Raw genomic sequence first — 13,341 nt, forward strand, 5'->3', positions numbered from 1 at the left:
TGGGGAGTGAGAGAGTGAGAGAGTAAGAGAGTGGGGGAGTAAGAGTGGGGGAGTGGGGCGAAAAGAAAAGGTACGCAGATTTCACCTGTCAGATAAATGGCTTCAAGTTATGTGCAACCCAACGCGAAATTAACACATCATTTGTTAATTTGATATGTACATGCGCGTACACAGGGGGGGGGGGGGGGTAGGCAGGGTGCGCCCAGCCCCCCCCCCCCCTTGGAAGCCAAAAAGTAGGTCATTTCTTATTGCGGAATCTTCAAATACTATACTTTTCCATATGATACCCTATTGCTGCGCACGTCCACCCCCCCTCCCCCCCTCCCTTAGCCAATTCTGGGTGCGCGCCTGATGTGTATGGGGAATGTGATGTAAAAATGTAAACAACCAAAAACGTAAGAAACCACCGGATAGCCTCTACAGTTGATTAATTAATAAAACCTTTAAAAGATAAAGTCGACAACAACGCTGATTTATGTTTTTTAGAACGATATTTCGGCAGGCCAATACCTGCCTTCTTCAGGTTATAACTTTTTGTGTTTTTGATAAAATACTTCGACAGTCGTCGATATTGTTGTTGTTATTGTCATTGTCATGGTTGTTGTTGCTGCTGTTATAGCTGCTGTCGTTTTTGTTGTTTGCTATCGTTGTTTTGTTGTTGACGTTGTTGTTGTTGTTGCTGTTTTGCTGCTGAAGTTGATGTTGTTTTCGTTGTTGCTGTTGTCATTGTCTGCTGTTGTTGTTGCTGTTGTTGTTGTCCAAAGAAACGGTCATACATTAGTTCTCACCATACTTTTTTCAGCAATCCACTTTTTCGAATTTCAATTTTCGATATCGGATGTTATCAAAAAGTGTTGCTTCCTTCTATGAGATAACACTTTTGTGTTTTTCTACTTCAAGGAATAAATCCACAGTTACAAAGATTGTGTATATAAATATTTAGTTACATTGATTGGTTGAATTGATAAGGAATTTTATCGATTCCGATAGTACCTTCCGTAAGCTTAAGACGAAGTTTTTGAATTCCTCTCATGTCATAACAGGCCTAAGATGGCTTTATTGAATAGTTATATTAAGTGCATCACACACCAGCAGTGTTCCTTTGTCACAAAGGGTCAATGGTGAGGTTTTTCTAACGATGCTAAATTAAAAAATGCCACGATATAAGTGCGTTTGTTCGAGTTGCCTTTTGTAGTTTATTAGCGAGAATTTTACCATCAACCACTTCAAATGACTTCGTGGGAGCATATTAGATACTATGGATTAGTAAGGGTACTACAATTTCGTGTCTTGAACGAGAAGCAACTCATGTATTTTCTTGGCGATTGTCTGTTTTCCTTTTTCCACGCGCTAAATGATCTGTTAATTTCTCAAACGTTCAAAAACAGACACAACTCAATCTATATTGATTCAAATAATTCTATAATTAAACAAATCAAAAGGCAAACTCAAACTTAGTTTTATAACGTGTCTCTCTGGCTAAATAAAACGTCTAATCTTGTCAATCAGAAATGATGCCCAGAAAAAGAAACCTATATCACCCTAAATACTTCTATTAATAAAATGTGTTAGCGTTAATTAATGTCGTGGCCCGAAACGCAAACAAAAAAGAGGAACTTTTCCGCATCACCTGTTCCTGACCTAAGGGAAAGCCAGACGTCTCGAAACACAGAAATGGAATACGAGACCTACAATTCAATAATTTCTTTCAGTATCTTGCATTATTCACGATAAAGGCTTTTATATCTCACTTCGGCCTTAACAAGTGAATATAATAAGTAAATGTGCGTAAAAAACGGCCATCTCCCGCTGATATTTGCTCGTTTATTCCCGTGAAGTTAATAAATCACCTTCCCTGATTGGGTATTCTGACCAAAGACCCAGATTAACTAGATTATCTTTCTCTTCTAGCCCGATGCCTCGCTGAGATCCGAGACCGTTCTCTTTTTACGACGGAAAAACTTCAGGGCTGTTTCACGCTAGAAGTTCCTCATTCTCTTGTGCAAAGGTAAGAAACAAATGAAGTCCAGCCCATACATTGTCATATTGTTCTTGACAGAGTCCTTAACAAGATATCGGTCTAATTCGGGTTATTCATCAAACACAAAGAGACAGCTCGTGTTCTGCCAACCTGCTCTGACCTATGGAGCAAGAGATTAAATTCAAGGAAAATAACGGGAATATGTATCTTAATTTCCTCCATAACGTTATCACAAACAAGATTGGTTAAGCTTCTAGGAAAGATTAATCACACATTCAGTTAGCTTAAAATCAGGGAAATGAATATTGTGACCTTTTTGAATATGACGACCTTTTTTGAATACGCATATTTCGCCTATCTCGCCTTGTAATAGTGAATCAATTGAACAGTTGAATTAGTTGAATATACATTTATCTCTAACCTAGCAAGGTTAGACTAGCAAAGTGTTTCGATTTTTACCCGTGCTATTTTGTTTTTTAAATTTGCTGCTAAGGTTCAAGGAATATGCAACAAAATATGCGCCCTTTCCTTGTTTAGCCAAGGGGCCCGCAGATAAATAGATAATCGAAGCTCTTTTATAGATTTAAGTTACTATTCGAGCGGGAAGTCAAATGATTATGAATAAGCACAGACCTGTTATTAGTATAGAAATACATTTATAAAAATAAGTGCGGCGAAATATGACTTAGAATATAAGAAAATACCAAAAGTATAAGTAGTCAGGCCCGTAGTCAGGATTTTGAGCCGGCGGAGGGGGGGGGGGGGGGGAGTACGGGAATAATATGAAATATTATAAATCATTCTATATCGAATCAATATTCTTAAAGAGCCTTTGTCACTCCTTTGTTATTGTTTTCATTTGCAATGTGCTAGAACCTCGAAACAATCATTTAAAAAAAAATTTAATACTTTATTTTACCAAATTTAATAAAAAATATCGCACTGGCTTCCGCAAATCAGCCGATGGAAATGGATGCTTTCTCACAGCTTCGTACTTTGCTAGGATGACAAAATAGCGGCTGGCAGAGAAACCTGTCTTAAAGGACTAGCTATTGAATATCAGATGGGGGAGAAACAATTTTTTCGAGCTCGATATCTTTTTGTGAACGGTTGGATTGATAGTTATTTTTCTTTTACAGATATTGTTACCCTTTAGACAAGATTTTCTTGTTCGATTCGTTTCTTTTTCTTTTGGGGGAGAGGGGGTATTTTTGCTATCGACCCGTCAGAGGTCACAGGGTTGTTCCCCTATCTAAAACATAAGGGACCAGGCCTTTTTCTCAAAATGGCAGCCAACAAAAAAGCTTTAATGCAGGTTTACGTGGAAAGTCTTGACGCTGCTGTAGGGCAATAAGTTAGCAAAAATGATTGAAGCGGGCCATATATCATGTTATCTCCTAATAATGCCTAGTGCACACTAGCAACATAACTACATAACGACATGGGCGCGCGCACTATGTTTAGCCCGACATAACGACATGGACATAATGACATAAAAGAAAAAACATGTTTTTTTCTCTTATGCCGTTATGTCCATGTCGTTATGTCGAAGATAAGAGTGCGCGCGACCATGTCGTTATGTCGATATGCCGCTAGTGTGCACTAGGCCTAAGTTAGCAAAAAATGATTGAAGCGGACCATAGATCATGTTATTCCCTAATAAAGGAACAGAGAGTGAGCTGTTGATACAATACGCCACTCAAGATCCATACAAAGTAATTTCGATATAAAAAACAAATAAACGTTGGCTTTAAAACGATCCTAAGGTGATATCCTTTAGGGTGTCTTGAGGTGGTTATGGAACAAAAATATTCGATCACTAATGCCTGGTGCACTCTAGTTACATAACGACATGGGCGCGCGCACTCTTATCTTCGTATGTGTGAATGTTCGACATTTTGACATAAACCCGACATAACGACATAAGAGAAAAAAAACATGTTTATTCTCTTATGTCATTATGTCCATGTCGTTATGTCGGGCAAAACAAAGTGCGCGCGCCCATGTCGTTATGTCGTTATGTCACTATGTCACTAGTGTGCACTAGGCATAACAGAAAATCATATATCAGGTGAATAAGGGGACTTGCACTAAGAGATCACATGACTTTTTGGGTGGCAAACTGGCCAAAATAACGGCAACACAGAAAAAAACCCAGAATTCTTTTTTCAGAAAGGATTTAGTTTCATTTAGATATTTTTTTTTTTCGTCGTTCTCTGGTTTGACGTGCAAAGTCAATTATGTGATTATTTTGTGAATTTGCCACCCAGAAAGGTCACGTGATCTCTTAGCCGTAAGTTCCCTATTAAGAATAGAAAACCTAGATTCCCAGGACTATAATATCTGTGACTTTGCTGCTGAATACACTAATTGTGTGTTAGCGTATATTTTCTCGACTAGCATTAGATGTATTCACCCCCCCCCCCCCCCCCCCCCGGGTGATGGTCACATGGGAAAGTAAGGGGTCTGGGAAATTCAAAAACGTGTTTCCATAATCTTCCCCCCCCCCCCCTCCCCCAAATATTCTAATTATGTTGAGATTAAGTAAGTTGTTGTTTACTTGCGCGTGAAAATCAAATGCCCAATTGTCCCCGTTAAATTCACTCTTTTTACAAAGCATGCATAACAAATCTAATTGGTTATCCTATTACCAAGTAAACCATCATGCCGACAAAGAACAAATAGAATTCAAAATATTCAATCAAGCCAGGGAAGATAAAAGAACTCTTCAATAACTTCCATTGTCGTCGTTAACCGGCGAATCCCCCGTTGGTAAATTTCCGCCTATCTGCCGGCCGTGTTTTCCTGTTTAAAGAGGATTACGTTTCTAAAAACTCGCCGACATTATATTGTATTTGTCAAGGAATACACTGAAAAATCATTTCTAGCGTCCCTTGACAATATGCCTTATTCTATTAATAAAATCATTTCGGTTTTACCATTTTAAAAATTAAATTCATTAATCATTCGTTATTGAATTCTGATTCTTATCAAGGTTTGAAATTAGCGGGATCTCCAGCCCGCTTCAGACTTTAAAACTAATTATTTTATTCCGTTTGAGGTCGATTTTTTTTTATAAAAAATAGCAAAAAACCCATCAGACACGTAAGCCGGCCATGCTGAGCGACCAGCACATGGCAATCCAGTGGTGGCAGAGTGACTGGGAAGGTACGACCACGATTCCATTGGCTTATGGGATAACCACGGCTAGGTAATAAGGTAAAAATACAAGGCTTCTTTCTTTTTGTGCTTTTGTGCCGTTTAACAGGTCATCGCTTAATGCTAAACGCACCGACGGGCATTTTATTGTTTTCAAAAACGATTATTTTTACAATTGAGATGATGAGAAAACGTTCAGTATACAGCGCTTATATTCGGCCTGATTTGACATTCGGGTTTTAGATAATAAGAGTTTTATGATCCGACATAATCCTAGGCCACACAACGAATCCCCCCTCCAAAAACAAGTAGTTACAATGGCATATTTTGTCGTTTGAAGATGTTTTGATGTCGAAAATATCAATTTCAACAGATGCTGGGAAAAAAACGTCTGTTCCTTTTGACCCTTCTTTTTTTTCCCCAGCCAGCAGTGGTTAGACATTTTTCTTCTCAGCCAGCGAGAGATTATACATTTTTTCTCTGGTCGAGTTTTTTTTTTCCCAGCATCCATTCCAGCCCTACAAAAAATATTCCCAGCATAACCACTTTTGTGACGAAATATTGCCATACTATTTTTTCCAAGCAACCAAGGGGTTTAAGATCTTCCCAGCAAAAAAAAAAACGGGCTGCGAAACAGATATTTTGTGCCCTTGATAATCTGAGAGCCCGAGAGAACGTGAAATAGTCTTCAATTAACAGAGATTTGTACATTATCGTGTCATCTTTTCTCAATAACGATGACAGCTTTAACTCATCTGTCATCACCACGCATCATCATCATTGCCGTAATCATCTTACCTATTATTGAGAGAACAAGTTTCTCTTTTAATGTTTCAGTACATAGATTTTTCATAGAAAATTCCAGCGTGGGATATTTGCCCGCACTTCGGTCTTGCCACAAACCTAGTAGCATGTTCGATAAAATCCTTACTCACTGCTTGATTCATTTTATTTTATCATGTTGTCTGCCACAAAAAAAGTGTTATCAGATCACATCAGAATTTCACTAAATATCTGAAAGAAGGTCATACACGAATTCACGAAAGAAAAGCCATACTAAGCCTCATCTCGAGAAACAAAGTATTTATTCACACTAACAGACGAAACATTCAATCTGATCATGCTTTTAATAATAGCGTGTTAGTAAAATACATTTTATGGATTGGGGAGAATGGGGGGGGGGGGGGGGGGTAGCTAGAATTAGCTGGGAGAAGAGGTTCAGCACTGACAACTGCAATCGTAATTCTAAAGCCCCGTGCAAACTGCGCCAGCACCTGCCAGCAATACTGGGGAATTTTCGCTTGGCTGACTATGGAACAAAGGAAATATAAAAATGGGAAATGGACTTTCTGACATTTTCTTTGTCTTTTGTTCAGTCGAGCAAGAATTCGCCAGCAATGCTGGCAAATGCTGGCGCAGTTTGCACGGGCAAAATACAATTAATTCAAGCGTATGTTAAAATGTTATATACCTATTTCACCCAAGATTGTCAGTGCAAATGGCTCATGGGCACTAATTATTCCTAAATTTAAAGGTGTTAAATAAAGTCCAGCAATGTCAGAGCCAAGCATTGGTAACCTTTAATGGAAAATTGTTTTGATTTATCCATATTCTTCGAGACGCATAGTTACTTTTGGTCGTAGAACTGCCATTTGCCAATCGCCATTTGCACTGACAACCTTTATTGAAATAGTTGTATATTTGTATTGCATTCTGAGCTTTCGTGAGCTTAAAATAATTTCATGCTGTTACCCGATTACAACTGCCAATACCCAACTTTGAAATCGTTATATAGAGCGCGGAAAATACTCCTAAATGTCCATAATCTAAGGCTAAGTTCAAACTTCGCGTATCCATGAGCCGTACTCAATGTAAATGGTGCTAATAAAAATGGAACAATCGACTCGAATCATTTGCACGCATTTTAATTGAATACGGCTCATGGATAATACGACGTTTGAACTTAGCCAAAGGTATATGGTATCCATATTATCGCTTTTGATCGCACACGAAAATCGCAGACGGTAAAACAATTCAGTGCATGAATAAAACCAAATAATGAATTCAAGCAAAATTGGGCATATTAATGTTTCTTGGATAGGAATTAGAAGGGCTTTAAACTTGTAATGGCATATGTCGTTATGTTATATGATCGCACACGATCGCAGCTAATTTGACGTATTATCGCAACCGATCGTATTCACGTCTCAAGTGGTCTCCATATGATCGCACACGATCGCAGCTAATTTGAAGTACTATCGCACTCGATCGCAGCTAATTTGACGTACTATCGCAACCGATCGTATTCAGGCCACAGGTGGTCTCCATATGATCGCACACGATCGCAGCTAACTTGAAGTACTATCGCACTCGATCGCAGCTAATTTGACGTACTATCGCAACCGATCGTATCAAGGTCACAAGTGGTTTCCATATGATCGTACACGATCGCAACTAATTTGACGTACTATCGCACTCGATCGTATCAAGGTCACAAGTGGTTTCCATATGATCGCACACGATCGCAGCTAATTTGACGTACTATCGCAACCGATCGTATCAAGGTCACAAGTGGTTTCCATATGATCGCACTCGATCGCTGCTAATTTGACGTACTATCGCAACCGATCGTATTCAGGTCACAAGTGGTTTCCATATGATCGCACACGATCGCTGCTAATTTGACGTACTATCACAACCGATCGCTGCTAATTTGACGTACTATCGCAACCGATCGCAGCTAATTTGACGTACTCGCACTCGATCGCTGCTAATTTGACGTACTATCGCAACCGATCGCTGTTAATTTGACGTACTATTGCACTCGATCGCTGCTAATTTGACGTACTTTCGCAACCGATCGCTGCTAATTTGACGTACTTTCGCACTCGACCGCTGCTAATTTGACGTACTTTTTCACTCGGTCGCAACTAATTTGACGTACTCGCACTCGATCGAAGCTAATTTGACGCACTACCGCAACCGGTCGTATTAAGGCACAAGTGGTTTCCTTATGATCGCACACGATCGCAACTAATTTGACGTACTATCGCAACCGATCGCTGCTAATTTGACGTACTATCGCAACCGATCGCTGCTAATTTGACGTACTATCGCACTCGATCGTATTCCGCTCGCAAAGTTATTTCCATATGATCGCACATGAGCGCAGCTAATTGTGACGCTTATATCGAAACTCACTCTCCGATCGTGTTTGATCGAGTGCAATTACATAGAAAGAATTTGCTTTACGTTTCCTAATCTAGCCACCCTAAAAACACTGAAGCGCGTGACAGTATTTTTCTAATAACATTTAAGAAACTTTTCGGTAACGCCGGCTAGAATTTTGCGATTCTTAACGCTATCATCAAGCAAGTTCTCTAAAATACGCAGAACTGGAGATATGACATGACGGAAAAAACCTAAATTAACCCATTTCCCAACTAATAAGGCGGAAAATGCGACTTTTTGTAAGGTCTCATTGAAATTTGTGCTTTTCGTCCCTGGGCCCATACATAGCGCAAGGATGATCAAGGAAAAAATATCTTAAAAAGCCAAAATCTGGGTATGTGCATTTCAGTCCGGAATACAAGGATGGCCATTCCGTCATGTCTGAGTATAAACGCGCGCTAAGTATGGACCATTGCTTGAGTGGGGAAAGCTATGATAAAGCTTTTTGCCGCAGGACCGTGGTCCCCCAAAAAGCGGGTTCTTATTTTGCCATTATCGCCACTTTGAGACTTTGCGGAGTCATGATTTGCCATCAAGAGCCTCCGGCCATAATTGAAGGTCCTATGGCGATGGCGGCGTATCACTTAAAGAATTTAAAAGTGTTTGTCAGCCCTCTTTTTCAGCCTAGCAATATACTAAGCTTAAGGGAGCAGTCTTTTGCATCTGTTGATTTGGAAAGGTTATTGTGACATTTCTACTGAAGTATAAAACGTTGCGGTCAGACAGCTATTTCATGATGTATAAGGGCAAGTTATTCTCAAGTCAGTAGCGATGCTTTCTTGACTCTGTTAATAACTTTTAAACCCTTAACCTTTGTTAGTGGAGATATGTTCTTCAGTCAGCAGCGGTGTATCTTTGACTATTAATAAGCGCTAGGGGTTCTACGCTAGGCGCTCAGATTTTCTAAACACTGTAACCTTTGTTAGTGGAGATATATGTTCTTTAGTCAGTAGCGGTGTATCTTTGATTTTGTTTATAAGCGCAGGGGGTTCTACGCTAGGCCCTCAGAACTTTTAAGCACGTTACCTTTGTTAGTGGAGATATATGTTCTTTAGTCAGTAGCGGTGTATCTTTGACTTTTTTAATAAGCGCCAGGGGTTCTACGCTCTAGGGACCCAGAACTTTTAAACACGACCTGCATTTTTTGGTGAAAAACAATATGATCTAAGCAGTCAGTGGCGGTGTAAAAGTTCTACGCTAGGGGCTCAGAACTTTTAAACACTTACCTGTTGTTAGTGGAAATATGTTCTTGAGTCAGTAGCGGTGTAACCTTGACTTTATTGATAAGCGCCGGGGGTTCCTCGCTAGGGACTCAGACCTTTCAAACATTAATTTTTGTTAGTGGAGATATTTTCTTAAGTCAGTAGCGGTGTATCTTTGACTTTATTAATAAGTGCCGTGGGTTCTTCGCTAGGGACTAGGAACTTTTAAACGCTAACTTTTGTTAGCCTTTGTTAGTCAGTGGCGGGGGGTTCTGCGCTAGGGGGCTCATGACTTTCTGGATGACAATTCTCCGCATAAAGAACAATCTGAAGCAGAGTGCTGTTCTGTCTCTAGATGAAGAGCAGTCCTCAACAGTGAGACATTAAAGAGACTATGTCAGCCGCCATTTTGTCATCCTAGCAAAATACCAAGCGTGAGAAGGCATCCATTCCCATCGTGGAAGCCAGTGCGATATTTTCCATTAAATTTCGTAAATAAAATATTCAACTTTGTTTTTTGCGAGGTTCTAGCACATTATACGCCTTCCAATATTAAATGAAAACAATAACAATTATGCGGCTGACAAGGGCTCTTTAAGAATATCGGATTAATTTCTTTGAATATAATTTTCCATCGGCTAATTTTGAGAAGCAATCGCGATATTTTCCATTGAATTGGGTAAATAACGTATAACGTATTTTGGATGCCTATATTTCGAAATTTCATCACATAATTCATCTTCCAATATTGAAGATAACAATAACTATGGTGTAGTTAGCCTGCTTGCAGGCGTACTCGGTGTTATCATCGCGAAAAACCCGCTCATTCCGGTGATCGGGCGCCATCTTGTATTTTGAGCCGCGCGGTTCCCGTTTTTCCGCTCATCCCCAGGAAACGCGCGGCTCAAAATACAAGATGGCGCCCGATCACCGAACTGAGCGGGTTTTCCGCGATGATAACACCGAGTACCGCCTGCAAGCAGGCTATGGTGTAGCTGACTAGAGCACTTTCAAATTTAGAGCTTTACCCCAAGACAAGAGACTGGCTGCGAAAAGGTAAAGCATTTTTGCACTTTTAAAGTCAATTGGTAAACGAAAAGTAAACATTTCAATTAGTCAATTAGTAAACAAAAAGTAAACATTTCCTATTGAAGGCTCGTCCAATATTTTATTTTCTGGTATTATGATATCTATGACTGAGAAACCCCTCTTAGAAGATGAATCACAACTACTGTATACTTACTGCCAAGGGCGTTATAACAACATGCATTTTAATCTGCATACTATTTACAGATTATCATAAGTAAAATAATGTAGAGATATGAGATTATCGTCTTTGAACTCTTATAAACTCGCTTTGTCAGTGATAACATTGTTAGGAGAAAATACTGTTAAATAACATTTGTGCAAGGTCTTGTCATTGACTAAAAATTGAGTGAACATTACAACATTTCCGTCTTTCAAACACGGCGCCGCAAAGTCCTGGGGTTTTAATGTCCCTTTAAGTGGTTTTCTCTGTGAATCATTGGGCATTCGCCGGATCTCTGAGGGTGAAAGAGAATTTAATTAATGACTGTGCGAATTTTTTGTTGAATTGAGATACTTCTAGGAGTTCTTCAAATAAGTATAGGAAAAAGGAATACCCAATGAATTGTCAGAAAGGGGGTAATTACACAAATTCTAGTGCGTTGATGGATCCAAAGGGTGTTATAATGAACACAATTTCATTTTGCATTTAAAGATTTTAGAACGCATCAGACTAACAAAGAAGTATTTTTGCTGCTATTTGAGCCTCGGCATTAAAATTTGGTGAAATCTCAAGCTTGACCTGAAGACGTTTTTATAAAGAAGGAGTGCATTGTTTGTCTCCCTTAGGCAATTTTACCCGGGTAACTTGAACTTTCTGCTCTTTGCTCCATTCGGAAAATGTTATGATCGATGTTGATTCTCATTTTTGTTGTTTGTCATGCTTGAATGAATTCCATTACACACTTATAAAGATTTTTTGTTCACTTCTAATCAAAACATGCAGCTAATTTATCTCCTTTTTACCGACCTCGACAATTAATCTCCAACTCTCGAACATATATTTGCCTTCAAGTCTTCGAGCTGATGGGTTTCTCATTTTTATTATTACTCTCATTAACCTCCTATATTGGTGTCAATTTCAGTTGTTATTGCAATGTAACGTCTCCCGCTGATTTCAAAACTTCATCCTCTTTCAATTGGAGAATACCCTGGGTACCAGAGGCTTTAAGTTTCACTACCAAAAAGCCGCAAAGCAGCGAAGCGAAGACCTCAATCGTTGTATTTGGAAGTGATGCTTGGAGCCTCTGATACCCAGGGTAAATTGAGACCCGCAATGTACAGAACGATATTTAGTGGACAAATTTTGAATAAAAATTCTACATATAAATCTTAACTTCATAACATCTTTCTAAAATCATGTTTCTATGATAAAATCTTAGATTACTATTTTCTCATTTGGGTGACAAATTAGCTTATATCTTTGTAGATATTTACTCAAACCCTGCTACTGTACCTTAATCTTGTTTTATCAACAATAACAAGTAAACAGATATCAAAGGATGTAGGCACTTCAAATATGCAACTATATTACTTATTTTCAAACATCTAATTTCATTCGTTAATTGGAGCGGAAGGAAAGACTGAAAGGAACGAGTAGGGACGAGTAGGCGTGCTTTTTGTATTATCCGTAATGATGAGAGAGTTGATGCACTCGGGGATAAACAAATATTGACTCCAAATAATGTGAGACTATCTAAACATATAAACCACACACTTTTAACTGTTGAGTTGATTACGATTCTTTAATTGTCATGAGATATTCAAAGTGCACGTAATTTGTATATTTGTACTAGGATGAGTTGCCAGAAGTAATTTGCATAATATGGCTTCATTATCACAATTATGAGATATATTTTTAAAAAAGCTCTAATGGAGGGAAGAAGCGCTTGCTATTGCTTCGACCACATTGGTCAGAAAATGAATAACCGCTATCTTCTTTTTCTTTGCAAGTCACCCTGCCAGAATGTTGAATATAACAAATAAGTTACAGCCGTAATCGTAGTTTCATTGCTCAAAAAAAATTAGAAAACCTTCAAGGTCCATGCGTAGGTATAATGTCGCCAAGGTTTTTACGATAGAGACGCAAGTTTCATTTTGGGTAGTCGCAAAACTAAGAATTCAGATGTTTTCAAATCCCTAGAGGCAATATTTTAAATTCTGAAGCAAGTGATAAACCTCGCATAGAAAAGAAACATAGAAAAATCCCCAGAAGTACAAAACAAGGAAACTGGGGGATTTATCTTTGTAAATTGAAATGCGTTAAGATTTTAGAAAAAATCTCAAGGCGACTTGTGCTGGAATAGGCGATGATCCTGCTACGATGAGAGATTTTGCAATCTTTGCAAGCGCGAAGGTCACATTCCGAAAAAAAAATTGGGGTTGGCATACTAGGTTCTCCAATACAATTTGCAAATACATTCAAGCAAATTGTTTACTAAAAACAATAAATTCTACCACAAGCTATACCACAATCACCAGCCCCGTATACAACAATGGAATTTAGGTCTTAGCAGATAATGATCACACTAATTATTTTATTTATATGATATGAATTTTTCCTGGTTACTTTAGAAGGGCTTCCCCAGCGACTCGGATATCTGCTGTTGTCGATATTAAAATTGCATTCATAAAAATGTATTTAAGAGATATATATTTTGAAGTTTGCTTTCCTCGATTTCA

At 38.7% G+C, this 13,341-nt stretch overlaps 2 protein-coding genes across 4 annotated transcripts in view; both read left to right on the top strand.

Moving 5' to 3' along the window:
- The window catches only part of LOC5510108 (thioredoxin domain-containing protein 11), a 51,937-nt gene that overhangs the window by 35,157 nt on the left and 3,439 nt on the right, over positions 1 to 13,341 (top strand). For all 3 annotated transcript variants that reach the window (XM_048719739.1, XM_048719738.1, XM_048719737.1), the window contains one exon: positions 1,912 to 2,008. The gene's annotated coding sequence lies outside the window, so the exon portion shown is untranslated. The remainder of the gene's footprint in view (positions 1 to 1,911; positions 2,009 to 13,341) is intronic.
- LOC5510092 overlaps positions 5,127 to 13,341 on the top strand; it is a 36,387-nt gene continuing 28,172 nt past the window's right edge. The window contains exon 1 of the mRNA XM_032379243.2: positions 5,127 to 5,200. The gene's annotated coding sequence lies outside the window, so the exon portion shown is untranslated. The remainder of the gene's footprint in view (positions 5,201 to 13,341) is intronic.

This window comes from Nematostella vectensis, chromosome 12, assembly GCF_932526225.1.
Source record: "Nematostella vectensis chromosome 12, jaNemVect1.1, whole genome shotgun sequence".
NCBI lineage: Eukaryota > Metazoa > Cnidaria > Anthozoa > Actiniaria > Edwardsiidae > Nematostella > Nematostella vectensis.